General features: G+C 45.4%; 2 protein-coding genes across 2 annotated transcripts in view; one reads left to right on the top strand and one right to left on the bottom strand.

Annotated features, from left to right (window-relative positions):
* The window catches only part of DDX24 (DEAD (Asp-Glu-Ala-Asp) box helicase 24), a 29,561-nt gene extending 28,257 nt beyond the window's left edge, over positions 1 to 1,304 (bottom strand). Inside the window, exon 1 of the mRNA XM_011991723.1 lies at positions 1,178 to 1,304. The gene's annotated coding sequence lies outside the window, so the exon portion shown is untranslated. The remainder of the gene's footprint in view (positions 1 to 1,177) is intronic.
* Positions 1,305 to 1,405: 101 nt separating this feature from the next.
* The window catches only part of LOC105548001 (interferon alpha-inducible protein 27-like protein 1), an 18,852-nt gene continuing 2,897 nt past the window's right edge, over positions 1,406 to 17,360 (top strand). Inside the window, exon 1 of the mRNA XM_011991809.1 lies at positions 1,406 to 1,508. The gene's annotated coding sequence lies outside the window, so the exon portion shown is untranslated. The remainder of the gene's footprint in view (positions 1,509 to 17,360) is intronic.

Genomic DNA, 17,360 nt, shown 5'->3' with positions numbered 1-17,360 from the left:
AAGAAGGAAATACCACACAACAGACAGCTTTGCCCGAAACACAGGGTACACATGTGATGGAACAAAGACGTATGAGCTAGACCTGGTTTGAATTCCAAATTCAACACTTACTGCGTGTGTGACCTTGGATAGTGCCACCCACTCCTCTCTGAACTTCAGTGCTCTCATCTATAAAAAGGGAGGAGAGTACCTAACAATATCTAAGTTGTATATTTTGTGTAAATAAAGGAAATTATGTAAAGCACGGAGGATGAAGCCTGCCACACATAAGCCATTCTGAAGGCAGAGTAAGAATCTGAGGGGTTTTTCTTGTGGGGGCAGGAGGGGTGAGCTTTATTAAAAGCGTATTGCGCTTGCTTCCTTCTCAAGCCTTGCCTGAGAGAGCAAATGCCTGCTCCACCATCCCTTCCTTTGCCAAGCGTCTTAAAACCCATCCAGCTTTTTCATCATATTTTAAGTGACCTAATGGCCATTTAGGCCCAACTCGTTTGGGTGGAACTCGATCCAGGTTTTTCCTTTTCAGAAAGCCCAAGGAAGACAACAGGTTCCGTGAAAAAGACCAAGGTAAATCTTGGTTCAAATCCGGATCCACCACTCGTCAGCTGTGGCTCTGCGGTGGACGTATCCATCTCTGAGTCTCTATTTCCCCGTCTGCACAACGGGAATAACGAGGACATTTGTCCCACAGAATCGTTATACGCCACTACGAAAAAGTGACGCACGTCAAAAACCGCTGAGCATGGCGCCCGGCGAGGAGAGCACGTTCGCACACGGTGCCCGCCGGACCCGCTGCGCCACGGCAAAAAAACACGCGGGGTTCAACGAGGAGAGGGCGGGGGGTGCCACGCGAAACGGGCGAGGACACGGGGCGCGTCAGGCAGAGTAGAAAGGCCTCTGTTTCCTCGTGACGCCGGTCTCGCGCGGCGCTCTCGCTTTGTCTCAGGCACGAACGCACGCACGAAACCGAGAAGCCGAGGCCGTCAGGCCCTGATGCCCAGACAAGGAGTCCAAGGCGCGGGGACCATGGCGCGCAGCTCGGTTGGACGGCTTGGGCCGGCGGCCGCCCTCTCTGGACCCGGGAACCCAACGGCGCAGAGAGACCCGCGACAGGAACCCGGGTTCCTGGCCTCAGCCCCTCTCTAGAGTCGTCTCCAGCTCCGCTCGTTTTGGTACTCACCGTGTGGAGACGCCACGGCAGCTCCGTCGGTCGCCGGTCAGGAGCCTCAGAAACCGCCGCTGTACCTCAGCTGCAGAAGCAACCGCAGTTCCGGGGCGGGACCTCCACACACGTACTCGTGCGCCCTGCGGAGGAAGTCCCGCCCCTATGGCAAACTCAGCTACCTGATTGGCTGCCTCGCGGACCAAAGCTGTGCCGATGGGAGAGCGGGCTTAGGACACTGGCCTCTCCTCTTCCATCTTTGCTCCTCCCCGCTTAGGGAAAGGCCACAGAAGGTGAAGTTCTGTGTGCTCCCTCCGACTAGAGACTTTGTCAGGTACCGCACAGTAACGTGTTTTCTTTTATTTTTGGTGTAGTTTTGTTACCAGAAAGGGATCCCGATCCAGACCCCAACAGGGGGTTCTTGGATCTTGCGCAAGAAAGAATTCAGGGCGAGTCCGCATAGCAAAGCAAAAGCAAGTTTATTAAGTAAAGTGGTGAAAGTGCGGCTACTTCGTAGACGGAGTGGGGCGTTCCCGAGAGTTAAGAGGACGTATGCGTCCATCATAGGGAGATGTATTCTGCTACAAGGGTGACCTGTGATGAGTGTTCCTTGTATTGTAATTGTTTGGGGCCGCCATGAACTGTGCCCATATAAGACGACAAACTTAATTGATAAATGTGTGTATTCAGACTAATCCACTGACAGGCCGTTCTCCCTTCTCTCTCCCTTTCCTTGGGACTCTATTCCCTGAGACACAACAGTATTGAAATTAGGTCAATTAATAACCCTACAATGGGCCTCTAACTGTTCAGGTGAAAGAAAGAGTCACACATCTCTCACTTTAACTCAAAGGCTAGAAATGGTTAAGCTTAGTGAGGAAGGCACGTCAAAAGGCAAGATAGGCTGAAAGTTTGCACCAAAAAAGCCAGTTTGTGAATGCAAAGGAAAAGTTACTGAAGGAAATTAAACATTTTACTCTAACGAACACATGAATGATAAGAAAGTGAAATTGTTTATTGCCGATTTGGAGAAAATTTTAGTGATTTGGATAGAAAATAAAACCGGCTACAACATCCCCTAAAACCAAAACAGAATCCAAAGCAAGGCCCTGATTCTCTTCTGTTCTGTGATGCCTGAGAGAGGTGAGGAAGCGATAGAATTTTGAAGCTAGAAGAGATTATTTCATGAGGTTTAAGGAAAGACGCCATCTCCAGAAACATAAAAGTGTAAGATGAGGCAGCAAGTGCTGATGAAGAAGCTGCAGCAAGTTATCCCCAAGACCTAGGTAAGATCACTGATGAAGGCAGCCACTGAACAACAGGTATTCAGTGTAGATAGAACAGCCTTCTATTGGAAGAAGATGCCATCAAGGACTTTCATAGCTAGAGAGGTCAATGTTTGGCTTCAAAGGCCAAGCTCACTCTTTTGTTAGAGGCTAATGCAGCTAGTGACTTTAAATTGAAGCTAGTGCTTGTTTACCATTCTAAAAATCTTAGGTCTCTTAAGAATTACACTAAGTATAATCTGTCTGTGCTCTATAAGTGGAACAACAAAGTCTGGATGACAGCACATCTGTTCATAGCATGGTTTACTGAATATTTTAAGCCTACTGTTGAGGACTACTGCTCAGAAAAAACATTTCTCTCAAAGTATTATTGCTCATTGAAAATGTGCATAGTCACCCAAGAGCTCTAATGGAGATGTATATGGAGATGAATGTTATTTTCATGTCTGCGAACCAAGATCCATTCTTCAGCCCATGGATCAAGAAGTAATTTTGCCTTTCAAGTTTTATTATTTAAGATACATTTTGTAAGGCTATGGCTGCCATAGATAGTTATTCCTCTGATGGATCTGGGCAAAGTAAATTGAAAACCTTCTGGAAAGGATTAACTATTCTAGATATCATTAAGAACATTTGTGATTCATGGGACGAGGTCAAAATATCAAAATTAACAGGAGTTTGGAAGAAGTTGATTCCAGTTCTCATTGATGACTTTGAGAGGTTCAAGACTTCAGTGAAGGAGGTAACTGCAGATGTGGTTGGAAATAGCAAGAAAACTAAAATTACAAGTGGAGCCTGAAGATATGACTGAATTGTGGCAATCTCATGAGAAACTTGAATGATGAGCAGTTCCTTCTAATGTATGACCAAAGAAAGTGGTTTCTTGAGATAGAATCTATTCCTGGTGAAGATGTTGGGAACACTGTTGAAATGATAATGAAGGATTTAGACTATTTCATAAACTTAGTTGATAAAGCAGTGGCAGAGTTTGAGAGATTGACTACAATTTGGTACATTCTACTGTGGATAAAATGCTATCAAACAGCATCACATGCTGCTGAGAAATCTTTCATGAAAGGAAGCATCAATCCATGCAGCAGACTTCATTGTTACGTTATTTTAAGAAATTGCCACAGCACCTCCCCTTTCAGCAACCACCACCCTAATCAATCAGCTGATTTCAGAAAAAAAGAAAAGTATATTATGGGAGAGAGGGACACAGTCAAAATGTTAATAATTGGTGAATTCTTGGTGCTAGAGTAAGGGTACGTGAGTGTTCATTGTACTAGTCTTTCAACTTTTTTGAGGTTTAAAACTTTTCAAAATAAAGAGTTGAGTAAATTGTTTTGATTTAAAATTATGAATTAAAAAAGAAACTGGTTTAAGCCAGGTATGGCGGCACATCCCTGTAGTCCCAGCTATCTAGGAGGCTGAAGAGGGAGGATCGCTTGGGCTCTGGAGTATGAGTCCAGCATGGGCAACATAGCAAGACATCATCTTTAAAAAAAGAAAAAGAAAGAAGGAAAGAAATAGAGTCAATTTTCATTTTTAAAAATGGGGGAGGGGGAGATGCCAACCAAGAGCAAAATGATGGCAAAGATTCCTTTATAGTAGTAGGAATATATGTATTTTTTTCCTTCTTCTCAATATTCTAATTTTAAAAAATAGTTAAAATAAACTATTTTAATGTTATTCTTCTTTTACAGATGAGAAGACAGACGCAGGACGATTAATTTGCCAGAGTCATACAGCTAATGTTACAGGGCTCAGACCTGACAGAGCTCCATAACGTTAACGGGGTGCGGTGGCTCACACCTGTAATTCCAGCACTTTGGGAGGCCCAGGTGGGTGGATCGCTTGAGCTCAGGAGTTCAAGATCTGCCGAGGTGACATGGTGAAACCCCATCTCTACAAAAAATACAAAAATTAACTGGGCTTGGTGGCATACACCCTTAGTCCCAGCTACTTAGGGAGCTGAAGTAGGAGGATTGCTTGACCCCAGGAGGTCGAGGCTACAGTGAGCCATGTTCATGCTGCTGTGGGATAATTAAGGAATCAGAGAGACCGAGGGGTTGAGGAGGAATTAATTATTTAGGTGCACTAACCCAGTCAGATTAACATCCAAAGGACTGAGCCCTGAACAAAGGGTCAAGCAACCTTTCGTGGGGCGGGGGGAGATTTGTGCAGGTGAAAGCATATTACAGAAGCGAGAAACAAAGCTATTCAGTTGAGACCTGCATTACATTATTTTTTATTTCTCAAAGAACAACATGTTTTGCGACTTGAGATTATCTGTTGAGTGACCTTGCAGCTACACAGCTAGAGAAACAGAGTCTTCACAACGCCTGGGAAAGGGAGAGATAAGACTCACTAGCCTCAGAAAGAAAAACAGGCAGTTAATTTTAAAGGACTCCAGCCCTTTCTCTTCCTCAGGGGGAATTGGGTTTTCTTACACACAACTGAGTTTTTGCTTACACAGTTTTTAATTTCTTTTAATTCCTGTTCCATTTCCCCCCTTTGGTGTTTTTTATAACAAAGGTGTTAATAGAAAGCACTACTATTTGCCACCTCTTCATGGAGCTGAACTGCTGCTTTTCCTGGTAGCGGCTAATATTTGGTTAATGCCATGAAATTTGTGGTAGTGTGCCGCGTTACTACTGCATCTATAGTTAAGTGAATACTCCTAATAAACAGGGGTAAAAAGCAAGGAAGGCTGAGGCAGATGTCAAAAATAAACCTACCAATGAGGGTTTTGAATCCTCCAAAGGTTGAGAACCATCTTCTAAACAAGGAATCCAGAGACCATCCGGCCCAAGTCTGAACTGGAACATGGGCCAACTTGCGCATTCTAGCTGTGATTATGCTTCTTTTATTTTTTTTATAAACTGGATATCCTAAGAGTTCCCTTTGCTTCAGAGGAATTCAAAAGAGGGATGACTTGATTATTTCTAACACACATGCCCTTGTCCATTTAGCCGGCAGTTGCCGATGTGCCCATGCTCCACAGATTCAGTATAGGCCAGAGGGCACTTTCCAAGCATTTGGAGCCTCTAGCTGATACCAAGAGTGGCTTAGAGTAGAGAATCGAGAGAAAAGGTTTGGATCTGCTAAGTAGGAGTCTTCTGGGTGTTTCTCCATAGAGTTTTATTTTAGTCTCATCATAATACTGTTGCCCTAGGCGGGTTGTTTGTCCTGCTGCCTCTGTGAAAGCCTTTCCCCAACGCGCAATACAGTATTTTCCAATTATGGAGATTTTTAACAACCAAACACTGGCTAAGGCTGTTGGTTTACTGGCAGGGTTAGGCGAAGTGAAGTTATCTTGTGGCATTAATTTCTTAGCCTCCCATGGTCAGTGGTCCCCTATATTAGGTCTTCCACATACATAGCATGAGGAAATTTCTAAGCTGCCAGCTAGGTTTTCAGCTAGTTGAGCAAATAAGTTTTTGGTTGATGGGAAAGCTCAGGCGCTGACTGATCAAAATGCTTGTAGAATGACTTATGGGCTCGGAATTGCGGGGTTGGACACATTTGATTCCTTCTAGTCTTTTTGACAATTAGTAGTGCAACTCCAAGGCCTGCTCCTTGTCTATCAACTCGTAGTAGTGATGTCTGTCCTGTATACCAAAAAGGTAGCTCTGGCTTTAAGATAGTAAAATTTAAAGGATTGCATGGTCTTGTCTTACAGTTTGGTTTGGTTGACATACTACTTTGCAGAGCAGTCCTTCCTGAATATAAATATTGGAGCTGTGTTAGTGTTGACCACTGAATGTTACAGTCTGGGCATCCGATTTGTGGTTCTCTGTACAGATGTTTAGGGCTGCCCCTGCTAAACCTGTCTTGTGTTAAACTATTGCAGACTGTTTCTGGTTGTATGGGTAGGTTTTTAACTTGGTTCCTGTACATTTATAGTAAGTACGGTACAGTAGAGTTTTGACTACGGTATTCCTTACCCAGGTAGTATGTACACAGTGTGGACATCTTTCTAAAGAATTCTCACTTTCTAGCATAGGCAGAAATGGTAATAACATCAGTGTATGTAGTAGAAACATGCTTATGCTACACATGGGCGTGCAAACCTCCCTCTGGGCATAGACATTTGCAGCATTTGCAATGATAACGTAACAACAGAACAATCAGTATTGACAGAATTATAACTAGGCTTATAAATTGTATTCACATTTACTTATCCGGAGATGGTCCTCTTAGCTTCGGCTGTGCGTTGACGAGTCAGCTTCCAGGATGTGACTAGAGCAGAGCTTGCAGGATCCTCAAGCTTCAGCCATGCGTAGACTGACCAGCCTCCGGTGTGGTCAGAGCAGGGCAGTTGTCCTTCTTACCGGTAGTTGGGTTTCGCCGTAGGACTATTCAGATGGAGTGATCTGGGTCTTGTTGGTTAATCCACTGGTTATCGTCAGGAATCACTGCTGCCACTGGTTTCAGCCGGCTATGGTGAATCTAAGGTGTGACACCTGCAACTTTTAACAGCAGTGGAAGTAGACGTGATTACAATATGAGGCCTATCGTATGTGGGTCCTAGAGTGGTTGGATTCCATTTTTTAGCTTAAACAAAATCCTTAGGTTTGAAAGGGTGTACTGCGTCTATTAGACTTATAGGCATTTTTCTATACCTCGCCATGCATTTTTACATGGCCATACTTAAAATCTGCATTTGCCTTCTTAAAGTTAGCTCCTCTAGTTTACAGAGATTACCTTTAATCTGTCTTATGATGGGGAAAGGTGGCCGATCGAATGAAATCTCACAGGGCGAATACCCAGTTTGTTTGGTGGAGGTGCACCTGATTCAGAGGAGGACCATGGGCAAGACCTGATGCCACCTTTGATGAGTTTCTTGACACAATTTTTTAGTAGCTGTTCGAGTGTCCAGTTCCTCCGTTCCACCTTCCCTGAACTCTGTGGTCTGTAGGCTGTGTGCAGTTTCCATTGGATCTTTAAAAGTTGAGTCAGCAGTTGTACGGCTTCTGCCACAAATGCCCCAAATCTTGGTATGGTATCTTTTAGTAGCACCTTTGTCACCTCTCGTGCCTTTTCAGTTCTGGTGGGGAAGGCCTCAACCCACCCCGAGTAGGTGCAAACAAACACTAGCATATACCGGTAACCTCCGGCTCGAGGCAACTCAGTAAAGTCTACAAGCAGGTTCTCACAAGGCGCAGCTCCCACTTCTTGTATTCCTGGGGGTCGAGTAGGTCCTTGGATTATTCCAGGCACAGGATAGACATTGTTCACGAACAGCACGGGTGATGGCAGAGAGCCATGGCACATAGAAATGCCAACCTATCAAAGTTTCTAGGGCCGTCCTCCCAATGTGTGTTCCTCGATGGATCTGCTTCACAAACCTTGGGGCTATGGTTTCTGGGACAGCTAGCCTCCCGTCAGAGAACACCCACCATCCGTCTTTAATATATTTTTCTGTTTCCTGACCAAACCAAGCTTTTTCGCTTGAAGAGTAATTGGGTACCTCTGAGAAAGGAGGCTCTATAAGGAGAGGCATTGCTAGAGTTCTTTCTTCAGGTAAAGCCTTGCACATTACTGCCTGCCAAGCCTCTCGGTCTGCCTTTTTGTTGCTCTGTGCCTCATAACTTTTCCCGATTTGGTGTCCTTTGCGATGGATGACAGCCACCTTCTCTGGAGCCCATGTGGCTTCTAATAATTGCAAAATTTCCTCTCCTTTTTTTTTCCTTTAGTAGTGAAAAGTCCTCTCTCTTTGTATATTGCCCCAAGGGTGTGCAGGGTTGCAAAAGCATATCTTGAATCAGTATATATGTTTACTTTCTTCCTCTTGGCCAATAACAGTGCTCTGGTTAATGCTATTAATTCAGCCTTTTGAGCGGAAGTCCCAGAAGGTAAGGCTTGAGCCTCGACTATCGAGTGTTGGGTCACTACTGCATACCCTGCATATCACACCCCATCTGTTATGAAACTGCTACCATCAGTATTCAACATATGGGCTCTCCAAGGGGTTGTCTCTGAGATCTTCCCGGCTCGAGAACACTTCGTCCACCGTATTTATGCAACAATGGGGAAGGTGCTGTCAGCAGTGAGGCAACCTACCGTCCTTCCAATCAGGTTCTTCCACAGGCAGCAGGGTAGTTGAGTCCAAGTTATTTACAGTCTCCAGTGTTATCTGGGGATTTTCACACAGAAGCCCTTGATACTTTAGCATTCTAGAGTTGGACAGTGGTCGATGTCCTCTTTGCTCCATTAAGGTGACTACAGCATGTGGCACCCAAACTATTAACTTCTGACCTAGGGCTAGCTTGTTGGCACCTTCTATAAGGATTGCAGTAGCTGCCAACGCCCTGAGGCAGTGGGGCCAACCTAAGGCCACCAAGTCCAGTCTTTTGGATAAGTATGCTACCGGCCGATACCAAGAGCCCAACAACTGAGTTAAGACTTTGACTGCCATTCCCTTTCTTTCATCCACATACAAAAAGAAGGGCTTTTTACAACTGGCAACCCTAGCACCGGGACTTGGATGAGGGCTTCCTTTATATCTTTGAAGTCCTTTTCCTGTTCCTTTTCCCATAGGAGGGGCTCTCTTTCTTTTCCTTTGGGAGCCTCAGATAAGGGCCTTGCTATAAGGAAGAAATTTGGAATCCAGATTTGGTAGAATCCAGATTCGGCTGAATCCCGCTGCACTTAGAAATTCCCTGACGTGCTGCCTTGTAACTGGGGTGGGCAGTGCACATGCAGCCTCCTTGTGTGCACTTCCAAGCCTGCGCTGGCCTGTATTCACCGTTTGGCTTGCACACAGGCAGCAGGGGAGTATTCCAGGAGGACTTGCATTTCACTATAATCCTATGTTCATAGAGTCGATTTAAATGTTTTGCTATGCCATCAATTGCATCTCCGGGTAGGGGGGTATTGATGGACTTGTACTGGGGCAGCATGAGGGTTAAGCTCTACTAGCACCAGGGGTCTGTTTGCAGCAAGTCCGGGAGGGTTGTCCTCAGCCCATACACCTGGTACCTTGAAAAGCATTCCCCACATATTGTGTAGGTCCGGCTCTGGCAGCCTCCTGGTACACAGTTCATAGAGCTGCCGTTCCTCAGTTCTTGAGGCTGAGTCAATACCATTGCCTTAGACCTTCCAAACTACAGTGTCATATTCCCTTTAGGTGTAAAGGAAATTTGTGCAGTTTCTGGAGTAAGTCTCTCCCTAACAAAGGCACTGGACAATTTGGCATATATAGAAACTCATGCTGCACTTCTTGTCCCCCAATAACATATCTCCTGGATTTGCAAAAAGGTCTCTTTTCTTTGGCCCCTGTAGCCCATATGATAGTAGCACAGTTCTTTGTGTGTGGGGGGGCGGGGGGGGGGCTAATTGGGTGAGTTACCACAGAGAAATCAGCACCAGTATCGACCAAAAAATCCATTAATCGGCCCCCTACTTCCATAAAGACTATAGGCTCCCCAGGGCCTAAAAGGATGGATCCCTGTCTGTCTCAGTTCTCCAAATTCTCGCGCTCCGGTAAGCCGCTCAGATCAGGGTCTGCCTTTGAAGCACCACAACTAACAACTGAACGCTGCACTCGGTTGTTAAACCATTGACCATTCTCCTTATTCTTGTGACATTTATCCTTCTAGTGTCCTTTCCTTTTGCACTGTGCACATTAGTCTCTCTCTAGCCTCAGCCAGCTTTCAAACTCCTGTCCAGACTAGCCTTTTCCACGACTGTGTTCACGCCTGCGTCCATGCCCCCTTGCAAAGCCAGCTTCTCTTCCTATAAGGGCTGCTGCTAGTAAATTTCTCTGTGGTAACTCACCCAGTTAGTGCCCCCCCCCACCACAAAGAACTGTGTGGGCTACAGGGACCAAAGAAAAGAGACCTTTTTGCAAATCCAGGAGATGTGTTATTGGGGGACAAGAAGTGCAGCATGAGTTTCTATATATGCCAAATTGTCCTTTCTTAAGCCTCCAATCAACTTTCTTCTTTGCCTCCTTGTGGGCGGCAAGCCACCCAGGTACCGAGGCAAGAGAACGAGGGCATGAGCTGTTCCAGTATAATAAAATATATGAAATAAGAATAGTTATACTAGGTATAGATCATAGATATGATTATATATGAATATCATTAATCATTAGTTTGTAGCAATTACTCTTTATTCCAATATTATAATAATCCTTGCTCTACAATTATAACCTAGGAAAAACCAGGCCATACAAAGATAGGAGCTGAGGGGACATAGTGAGAAGTGATCAGAAGACCGGAGTGCGAGCCTTCTGTTATGCCCAGGCAGGGCCACCAGAGGGCTCCTTGGTCTAGCGGTAACGCCAGCGTCTGGGAAGATGCCGGTTGCCAAGCTGACCTTGGTCTAGCGGTAGCGTCAGTGTCAAGGAAAAACTCCTGCTACTTAGCAGACCGGGAAAGGGAGTCTCCCTCTCCCCCGAGGAGTTCAGAGAAGACTCTACTCCACCTCCTGTGGAGGGCCTGACATCAGTCAGGCCCGTGCACAGTTGTCCAGAGGCCTAACCGTCTCCCTGTGATGCTGTGCTTCAGTGGTCACGCTCCTAGTCTGCCTTCATGTTCCATCCTGTACACCTGGCTCTGCCTTTTAGGTAACAGTAGCAAATTAGTGAAAGTACTAAAAGTCTCTGATATGCAGAAATAATGGCGTAGGCTGTGTCCTCTCTCTCTCTCTCTCTCTCTGTCTCTCTGTCTCTCCGCCTCGGCTGCCAAACAGGGAAGGGCCCCCTGTCCAGTGGATACGTGACTCATGTGACCTTGTCAATCACTGGAAATAACTCATACTCCTTACCCTGCACCTTCTCCTTGTATCCAATAAATATCAGTGCAGCCTGGCATTCGGGGCCACTACCGGTCTCCGTGTCTTGGTGGTAGTGGTCCCCCGGGCCCAGCTGTCTTTTCTTTTATCTCTTTGTCTTGTGTCTTTATTCCTATAATCTTTCATCTCTGTACCCAGGGAGAAAACCCACCAACCCTGTGGGGCTGGACCCTACACCTCCTGATCTCAGTTAATGTACACCTTGGTAGCCACTTTAATAAACTGAGTAGCATTCATGCCTGTGGAACTTCTAACTTATGCAGTTGATGCCTGATATCTCCTTGGGCCTGTCTTAGAAATGCTGTATCCACCATGCACTGATTTTCAGCAGCCTTAGGGTTAAATGGAGTGTACAACCAAAATGCCTCACAAAGTCTTTCTTAAAATTCATTGGTGCTTTTTTCTGCACCCTGGAGCACCTCTGAGATTTTTTTATATTGGTTGCCTTTTTCTTTTACCATCCTTTAGCCGTTGTAGAAGTGCTTCTCAGCACTTTTGTAGGTGCTGAAACTGGACTGCATCATCTGGGTCCTAATGGGGGTGCTCTTATCCTCTTACGAGGCATAAGCATAACTTGGGCATGGCTTGACCTGAGACGGCCTGCCTGACTTTTCCAGCCTTTCAGTTTAACTTCCCGAAGCTCTGATTTCTCCTTCTCGGGTGAGTCTAGGAGCCTGTATCTCTTTGAACTTAACTCCTTAGGGGCAGTTAGCCTTGGTAAAGGGGGATAGATTGGAATGTAGTGAGGAGGGATCTCTGTTCCCTTCTGTGGTTCTTGCAAAACCAGTTTTCTCTTTCCTGAGACTTTTCTTTTGTCTCCATAGCTGCCCATTATCCCTCCATAGCTTCATCCCATAATCACCTCTAAATCCTTTTTACAAAATTTTATCATGCACTTCAAAGGAGTTGGTTTTGACGCTTTTCCTCCCATTTCCTCCCTTGCGACATACTTTCAGTCTCACTTTCAATCTCAGGTCCACCAGACCGGGTCCTGGGAGTTTCGGACACTGCTCAGCCAGGAACGTGCCTTCCCCTCTCACAGCCTGCTGCGGTCACGGAGCTGGTCCTATCAGCTGTATACAGCGTCCTAGGTCTGATTTCCCCCACATTCGCCTGGGAGCACACAGCCCACACTAAGGGATCTGTGCCTCCCTACATCATTCCCTTCATTGGCCTCTCCCGAGACTATCTCTTTCACACACCTCCCCTGCCCCAGGACTCCTCATCAGATGAAACGAGGCTCTCTTGTGTCCTGGTTAGGTCCACATTTACACACATACACCACTCCCAGTTGGGGTGACAAGCCACTCTTGCCACGCTGCCAGCAAGCTCTTCCTTGCTGCACTTGCCACTCTATCGGCCCATTTTTACCACCAGTGAACCACTTTCACTTGTTAGGAGGACACGAGGTTCATAAAAATTGGCAGTCCACTCCTGCCACCCCCAGCCACTCTGGGTTGGATTAGTGGTTGGTCCCTGGTCCCCTATGAGATGGCTTTCCTGCCTCGGGCCTTTTCTCCTTACCGTGGTCCCTGAAGTGCTGGTATCATCCTGCAGCCCCACCTCTGGTTCCGTTGCACTGCCGGGCAGGGCACCAGGACACGGGGAGAGCCAGTCTCCATCCAGGTGAAGCTCCCCCGCGGCACACCTTGGATGCCGCGTCTCCCCCAGCCCCGGGGCCCTAGTCCCGCAGGCAAAGGAGACAGTAAATCTGCCAACTCCAATCCCCATGCGGGCTGTGGGATAATTAAGGAATCAGAGAGACTGAGGGGTTGAGGAGTTATTTAATTATTTAGGTGCACTGACCCAAACAGATTAACATCCAAAGGACTGAGCCCCGAACAAAGAGTTAAGCTAACTTTTAAGCATTTTGTGGGGTAGTGGGAGATCTGTTCAGGGGAAGCGTATTATGGAAGCAAGAAACAAAGACAGTTATTCAATTGAGACATGCATTACATTATTTCTTACTTTTCAAGGAACAACATGTTTTGCGACTTGAGATTATCTGTTTAGTGACCTTGCAGCTGCACAGCTAGAGAAACAGAGTCTTCACAATTCTTGGGAAAAGGAGAGAGAAGGTTCACTAGCCTCAGAAAGAAAAACAGGCAGTTAATTTTGAAAGACTCCAGCCCTTTCTCTTCCTCAGGGGGAACTGGGTTTTCTTACATACAACTGAGTTTTTGCTTATACAGTTTTTAATTTCTTTTAATTCCTGTTCCAATGCCACTATACTCAGCCTGGGTGACAAAGCAAGACCCTGTGTGGGGAAAAAAAAAAAAAGTAATCAAGATCAAGAAACCCTGTAAGGTCTCCCATCCCAGCACTTTGGGAGGCCGAGACGGGCGGATCACGAGGTCAGGAGATCGAGACCATCCTGGCTAACATGGAGAAACCCTGTCTCTACTAAAAATACAAAAAACTAGCCAGGTGAGGTGGCGGGCGCCTGTAGTCCCAGCTACTCGGGAGGCTGAGGCAGGAGAATGGCGTAAACCCGGGAGGCGGAGCTTGCAGTGAGCTGAGATCCGGCCACTGCACTCCAGCCTGAGCGACAGAGCGAGACTCCATCTCAAAAAAAAAAAAAAACAAACAAAAAAAACCCGTAATGAGTCCCAGTTTCCAAGGGACCCATACAGAAGCCTTCATTGCCAGTGGCTGGAGTGGGAGTACTTATGAATGTGTTGATCGCCTTTCCAAAAAGACTGAAGGGTAGATGTGGGCTGAGGGGAACCAAGAATGCCTATGGAGATGTTGGAACAGTTGAGCTCATAAAATTCCCCAGCAAGAAAATGGCTCATCTAGGGGCATCTGGAAGGGTGGGGGAAGCAGATTGCCTGGAGTCAGGTCTGAGCTCTGTAAACGTGAGCTGTGTGACTCATAAAATTGGAACAGTTGAGCTCATAAAATTCCCCAGCAAGAAAATGGCTCATCTAGCTAGGTAGGGCATCTAGAAGGGTGGGGGAAGCAGATTGCCTGGAGTCAGGTCTGAGCTTTGTAAACAGCTGTGTGACTCTGGCAGATTACTTACTCTTCCTGCATCTGTTTCCTCATCTGTAAAATGAGATTAACATTGTTGAGAAGATTAAACATAAATGCATGTAAAGTTCTCGCTGCAGTGCCTGGCGCATGGTGAGCTCAATTGACCTTAGCAATTCCTTTTGTCATCACACATTTCCTTCTAAGCATACACATACCTTTCATATAGTATAAATATGAAAAGGTGACAAGTTGGGGGAAAACACATTTCGGCAAAATGTCCCACAGTGTTAAGTAGTTGTTTTAAGGTGATAGAATTGAGTGTAATTTTTTCTTTTCAATATTTCAATTTTAATGTGATTATTTTAATTATATATATTGTAGGGAGGTATAATTAATGTACAATAAAATGCAGAGTAATGGAGATCACTTCCGTCGCCATCTAGGTTTGGGTGGATTTGGGCTGGCTTCTTCACATCACGCTGCTTTATCAGCAAGGTCTTTTGCTGAATTATTTGGGAGTGTTGTTCCAAAAGTAAATAGGACTGGGATTGGGTACCTCATATCATTGGGATCATACAGCATTTGTCTTTTTGTGACAAACATATTTCACTTAGCAGAATGTCTTCCAGGTGTATCCTTGCTATAGAATATGTCAGAATTTCCTTTCTTGCGAAGGCTGAATAATTGTATATATTATATTTTGTTTATTCATTTGTCTATTGATGGATGCTTGAGTTGCTTCCAACTCCTAGCTATTGTGAATAATGCTGCTATGAACATGGGTGTATAAATATCTTTTCAAGACTATGCTTTCCATAACTTAGAGCATTTATCCAAAAGTGGGTGTATGGGATTATAGAATTCTATTTTTAATTTTTTGACAAACTGTCATATTGTTTTTCATAGCAGCTGTACCATTTTACATTTCCACCAACAGTGCACAAGGGTTGCAATTTCTCCACATCTTTCCCAACACGTGTTGCTTTCAGATTTTTTGGTTGTAGCCATCCTAATGTATGTAAGTTGATTTTGATTTTCATTTCTCTGATGATGGATGATGTTAACCATCTTTTCATATGCTTGTTGGCTGTTTGTATATCTTCTTTGAGAAATATCTATTTGAGTTTTTTTGCCCATTTTTAATTGAGTTTTGTTGTTGTTGTTGAGTTGTAGTTCTGGATATTAACTTCTTATCAGGTATATGATTTATAGATATTTTCTCCCATTTTGCAGGTTGCCTTTTCACTCTGTTGATTGTGTCCTTTGATGCACAAAGGCACACTTAAAAAAAATTTAGAGACAGGATCTCACTCTGTTGCCCAGGCTGGAGTGCAGTGTCATGATCATAGCTCACTGCAGCCTAGATTCCTAGGCTCAAGCAATACTCCAATTTCAGCCTCACAAGTAGCTGGGACTGCAGGTATACGTGACAGCACTTGGCTGATTTTTAGAGACTTTTTTAGAGATGAGGGTCTTGCTATGTTGCCCAGGCTGGTCTGGAACTCTTGGCCTCAAGTGATCGTCTTGTCTTAACCTCCCAAGTAACTGGGATTACAGGTGCCAGCCACCATTCTGAGCCTTAGGCATACTCTTTATCCACACATCTTTTTATGAAATACTCAGTGTCTACTTGATCTCCGGTTCGGGCCTAGCATTAAGGGAAGCACCAATGAATGACTCCTGACTCATGTTAGTCAGTTTTACATTTCTGTAAAGGAATACCTGAAGCTGAGTAATTTATAAAGAAAAGAGGTTTATTGGGCATGATTCTGTAGGTTTTACAAGCATTGCACCAACATCTGCTCAGCTTCTGGTGAGGCCTCAGGAAGCTTTTATTCATGGCAGAAATTGAAGGGGGAGCAAGTGTGTCATATGGCAAGAGAGGGAGCAGGAGTGAGAGGAGGAAGTGCCAGCCTCCTTTAAACAACCAGCTCTTGCATGAACACACAGAGTGAGAATTCATTCATTACCATGGGGAGGGCACCAAGCCACAATGAGGGATTTTCCCCCATGACCCAAGCACCTCCCACCAGGCTCCACCACCACCATTGAAGATCACATTTCAACATGAGATTTGTAGGGGACAAACATCCAAACCATAGCAGTCCTTGACTTTAGAGAGCTCTGAATCCAGCAGAGGAGACAGAGAACAACATTGCATTGTGGGAACTTCTGTGGCAGAAGGAATACAGTGGACTCACATTTGAGAGCATAGGTGGGGGTGTAGTTGGCCAAGCGAGACTGGGAATGTGTGATCAGGGAAGTCTTCCTGGAGAATATATCAGCTGGTGAGGTCCTGAAAATTTTCCTGGATCTGGCATGCAAAGGATAAGAGGCCTAAAAGAGCAGGGAATGACTTCTGTTTGTCCCCCAGGAGAGAAGCATAGCTGGATATTGGCAGCAATAAGTTTAGGGAGAGGCAGAAGCCAGTTCATGGAGGACTTGCTTATCCTGTGGGCCATACAAGGCTGTTGAGGGGTTTTAAGCAGATGGGTAGGTCAACACCATGACTTTTCCCTGTACCACAGCAGCCAATAGATACGTCTCCATTCAGTGTTTTATATTCCTGATGCTTGGGTTGCTTCCATCTCTTAGCTATTGTGAATAATGCTGCTATGAACAAGGATGTATAAATATCTCTTCAAGACTATGCTTTCAGCCGGGCATGGTGGCTCACACCTGTAATCCCAGTACTTTGGGAGGCCAAGGTGGGTGGATCATGAGGTCAGGGGTTTAAGACCAGCTTGACCAACATGGTGAAACCCCATCTCTACTAAAAACACAAAAATTAGCCAGGCATGGTCACACATGTCTGTAATCCCAGCTACTCAGGAGGCTGAGGCAGGAGAATCGCTTGAACCTGGGAGGCAGAGGTTGCAGTGAGCAGAGATCGCGCCACTGTACTCCAGCCTGGGCGACAGACCGAGACTCTATCTCAAAAAAAAAAAAAAAAATGAGTTCTCCTTTGGATTAACATGAAAAATATGAAAATCATCTTCTGTCCCCACTCCCCAGGGATGTGTGTACCAAGTGTAGAGGTGCTATCCATCACCATCCTGGCCTCTTAGTGGACTTAAACTTTAAACTTGAGGCAATGGCAGGTTTGGGTCCCTCCATCCAGGACACCTGGACTC

The sequence above is a fragment of the Mandrillus leucophaeus genome, unplaced genomic scaffold (assembly GCF_000951045.1).
Source record: "Mandrillus leucophaeus isolate KB7577 unplaced genomic scaffold, Mleu.le_1.0 Scaffold4, whole genome shotgun sequence".
NCBI classification, from domain to species: Eukaryota; Metazoa; Chordata; class Mammalia; order Primates; family Cercopithecidae; genus Mandrillus; species Mandrillus leucophaeus.
This window is presented reverse-complemented; position numbering and strand designations above follow the sequence as displayed.